Below are 5000 nucleotides of genomic sequence, written 5' to 3'. Positions count from 1 at the left end.
GGGGAGTGGGGGGGGGAGAAAGAGGCGGAGGGAGAAAGAAAGAAACTAACACGTTCAGCTAGTCTGTTATCGGGACAGAGCAGTGCAAAGTGACAGTCCAGTCACCGTTGTTTCAGTTTTGTGTGTTTCATCTTTGGCTTCTTTTGTCAATATTAATGACTGATTCTCTTTTTTGTTCTGTATTGGTTTCATTGACTGGATTCATTCATGAATTTTTGTTTTAATGTCGTTTTTATCTGGATTAATTTGTGTGATGGAGGAGTCAGTTCTATGCTTTGGATTTTATTTTATTTTGTTTTGTTTTATTTTTAAGTTTGATTTAATTTGACACTAATTCTTTTCGTTGGTTTCAAATCTTTATACTGAATATTGTATCAGTTGTAGCTGTATATGACCTATCGTCGTTTGCAGTATGATTAAAAAACAATATTGTCTGCGTGTAAGTGCATGCTTGTGTGTATGTTAGTGCGTGCGTGTGTGTGTGTGTTTGTGTGCATGCGTACGTTCACTCTGGCATCCCAACATACGAGATTCAACATTATACTTCAAAGACTTAGAGATAATCGATGACAACTTCCAACCCCCCCCCTCCCCCACACCTCTGCATTGATCGGTGTCACGCGGCTAGCCTCATCAAAAAAGAGGCGTGTATTTGCTCAATCAATGACTTACACTGCATAGGACATTCACCATGGCCTCTGATTTGAGGCGATGAAAACAGATAAAAGCAGAACATGATAGGGAAAAAAAGGAGGGAAAGAAAGAAAGCTGAAGGAAAGATAGATCGGGAAGGAAGAAAATAATAAGAAAAATATGATAATAACAAAACATATGATCAGCATAGCCATGATTGTCAAAACTTAAATCAACTGCTGTAATATACTGGGTTTTAAAAGTCGTGTTAAAAAAACAACAAATGAGCGTTTTTGACGGCATAAGTTGGTGCCATCTCTCTAAAAGAAAATCTAGCTTTGTAAGAAGCGTTGAAATCTTCTTTGCAGTTCAGGGCTTAATGCTGAATTGCTGATATATTTTGTTTTACGTCTGAGTACATTTCTCCGTGTTTATACTGTGAAGAAATCGGTGACAACGAGTACAAAGGATGATTAAGATAGGGTTTAGGTTACAGGAACGATCGTTGAGTCTTTAGAGCGATTAAATGGTCATGCAGTCTGTCAGTATCTAGGTCTCTCTGTGTTTCAGTCTCTCCTTCTATCAGTGTTTTCTGCCTGTCTTTATTCTGTCTGTGCACCTGTCTTTCTCCATTCCGTCTACCTGTATTTCTGTTTGTCTTCATTAATGCATTTCGTCTGTCTATCTATTGCTTCATTTAGGCTCACGTTCGTTGTTTATCAACGTAGAATCTTTGACTTTCATTGCTTGAATTAAAGTCAGCAGTGCTATGGCGTTTTTATTTTTGAAAATATCCTAAATTTGTGTTTTATGTTTTGTCATTGAGAGAGAGAGAGAGAGAGGGGGGGGGGGGTTCTGGGTGGGGAGAGGGGGTGGGGGGCGAGAGAAAGGAGCAAGTGTAAAGGCAAGGCGGTTAAGAGAAATGGGGGAGAGAGGAGATACAGTGCCATGATGCTTTCAGTAGCAAGCAACCAGGAACATCCTTCAAACAACTGGCGGATGAAACGCACAGTTTTGGCAGTGTCCTTCAAAATGTTATGCGATCAGTCACACGTGCGGTGTTCACACACGCACACACACACACACCTTTTCTTTATCATGAAATGTCAGAAATTGCTAATGTGTGTAAACACAGTTTGCAATGTGTCCTTTATTTTCTAAAAACAAAACCATTCATTGCCCACCTCTCATCATCACCCTCCCTGCCTCACCCCAATCCCCAACTGACCAGTTGGTATGGCCATTGTAATTGACAGTGAACAGAATGTCAAATGCGTTTCATGTTTTGTTAATTATTACTTACACGAAATATGTAACATTTTCATGCACCCCACTGGGTTTTCTGAAATGAACTTGTCTTCTCTTGTCCACAGTAGTAAACCGCTGAGTCTGCACGTCCAGCCCTGCCATCACCGGTCAGTGACAGTCCGAAGTGATGACCGGTCCGGTCCTGTTACCTTACCCATGACGGACATAATGTCCACTCCTCTGGGTGTGCGCGTTCTTGGCACAGACCACTGGTTTAGTTATGCACTGTAGATAGTATAGCTCACTGCAACACGGACTGAACTGTGTACTATAGATAATATATAGCTCACTGGTACACGGACTGAACTGTGTATCATAGATAATGTATAGCTGACTGTCACACGGACTGAACTGTGTTCTATAGATAATATATAGCTCACCGACACGGACTGAAATGTGTTCTATAGATAATATATAGCTCACCGACACACGGACTGAAATGTGTTCTATAGATAATATATAGCTCACCGACACACGGACTGAAATGTGTACTATAGATAATATATAGCTCACCGACACACGGACTGAAATGTGTTCTATAGATAATATATAGCTCACCGACACACGGACTGAAATGTGTTCTATAGATAATATATAGCTCACCGACACACGGACTGAAATGTGTACTATAGATAATATATAGCTCACCGACACACGGACTGAAATGTGTTCTATAGATAATATATAGCTCACCGACACACGGACTGAAATGTGTTCTATAGATAATATATAGCTCACCGACACACGGACTGAAATGTGTTCAGATAATATATATGAACTTGCTCAGGACCAGGAAAATAAAAAGCGGCAATACAAGGGCATCCAGGAGTCATGACGTGGGTGCGGCCGGACCCCCTTAGAGTGTAAGCAATGAAGGACCGAAACACTTAACTGAGGGGGACTTCTTCTCTGAAGACCTTGTACTGTCAAGCTTTCCCTAAAGTTTCTTATCACTGAGACATGGGTAAGCCATTGACTTTCAGGAACAGTGTGAATGACGTTTGGGAAAGACCGAGTGGCACTGGGAAAGACTAGACTCTCGGGTTCCATGGCTTGGCAGCCTACCTTACCTTTAATTGAATTGCCACGAGTTGTTCAAAGAAATGCTCCTAGGATTCACCGAAAGGTGGAGAGAATGATGAATCCATCGGCGCCAACATAATCACGACTGGAATTGTCAAACGGACTACGATTTCACAACCGATGGAATTCCCATGTGTCTGTGGGCGAAAATTATCCACTGAGCGTGGCATGAAGATCCACAGGACCAAAAAGGTCTGTATGAAGAATCTGACGAATGCTCAGCAGCGCACTGCACCAGCAGATAAGACGTCGGAAAACCAAGGCCAGGATTCAAACTACAGTGCCAAGGACATCCACGCTGATAATTCAGACGAATCATTTGTACAAGATCTAGAAGCCAAATGCCAGAAACTAGACTGGCCTCCTGCAAGTGCAAAAGCGGAATGGGAAGAGTCAGAATAGAAAACTTGATGCACTGATAGGAAAGAACATATTGGAACATAAGTGAGCACCTACGGAGATATCGTGTATGCAACCTGTCGGGAAACTTAGGAGTAAAAGAACCAAAGACAAGAACACCTAAAACATCCAGGCAACAAGGAGAAATGGACATCTGAAATGCAAAAAGAAAGCTCAAGAAAAGGATGAAGACTGCTTCAGAAATTTAGAAGCAGGGCCTACAGAAACTTTGGAAAGACCTGAAAGCAAAGCACAGTACCATCAGCAAGGAGGAAAAGGAGCAAAAAGAAGAAGATACAAGACTGCTTCTTCCCACACCCCTTTCAGTTCGCCAGGAAACTGTTCGAGCAGCCCAAATCAGGGACACTCACAGTGGACAAAGAAACACTTGAACAGCATCTCAGGAAAACATATTCCGAACCGCAAAGCAAGAAACCACTAGATCTCAGGGGTTTGGTTCATTCCAGGAAACCAGAGAAGAAGTTCAGCGATAAACCACCAACTCGTTGAAGAAGTACAGAAAGTGGTCAAGAAAGCCAGCGCCAAATCATCACCAGGGCCAAACGGAATACCGTAATTGCTGTACAAGAATTGTCCTAAAGTCCTTGAGTGGCTCCACAGAGTGATAAGATCAGCATGGAGGAACCTGAAGATCAGCAACCAGTGGATGATAGCTGATGGCATGTACATCCCGAAAGGGCAGAATTCAAGTACCATCAGCCAGTTCAGACCAATATCACTCCTGAATGTCTAAGGAACAATGTTCTTCTCTGTCACGGCTGCAAGACTGACAAAATACCTCACAGAATATGAGCACCTGGATGTGTCAGTCCAGAAAGGTGGCATCCCAGGAGTTCCTGGTTGTGTAGAACATGCCACAATGAGCAAAGGCAAAGAAAAAGAACCTTGACGTGGTATGGCTGGATCTGGCAAATGCTTACAGGTCAGTTCCTCATGAGGTGATCCAACTGGCTCTCGAGATGCACCATGTACCAACGAAAATCAGGGAAATGCTGAAGAAGTACTTCCATGGCTTCTCGTGAAATATTGAAGCGGCTGAACGAGCTAGTTGCCTCAGCCAGGATGAACTTCAAACCAAAGAAATCACGGAGCCTCTCGCTGCGTGAAGGAAAGGTAGCTGAAACGGTCACATTCACTGTAGCCAACCAAGTCATTCCAACAGTGTCAGATGAACCAGTCAAGAGCCTTGGAAGATGGTATGATGAGTCCCTGAAAGACACAAAAAGAGCAAAGGAAATGAAGCAGACAGCAGAAGAAGGCCTGCATGTCATAAACCAATACAGGTTGTCAGAAGCACAAATTTCAGCTCACCCAATGGAGTACAGCGACGCTAGTTGTGGAGTGGTTGTTGTTAAGTGTTGACAATGAAAATCGGCTTTGTAACTTCTAAATATCTTATCTGTTCTCATCCAAACACTATAATGGTGTGGTTTTAGTTTCCAACAGCAGTCACATACAGAATTGTGACTCTAGCATTTTGTGTGACGAGAAGGACAAAATGACGTAAGCTTAGCGTCAGTTGAAATCATTAGACTGATGAACGATTAAACTGAAAT

This window comes from Babylonia areolata, chromosome 5, assembly GCF_041734735.1.
Source record: "Babylonia areolata isolate BAREFJ2019XMU chromosome 5, ASM4173473v1, whole genome shotgun sequence".
Lineage (NCBI taxonomy): Eukaryota > Metazoa > Mollusca > Gastropoda > Neogastropoda > Buccinidae > Babylonia > Babylonia areolata.
The sequence above is the reverse complement of the archived record's forward strand: the minus strand, read 5'-3'. Positions refer to the sequence as shown.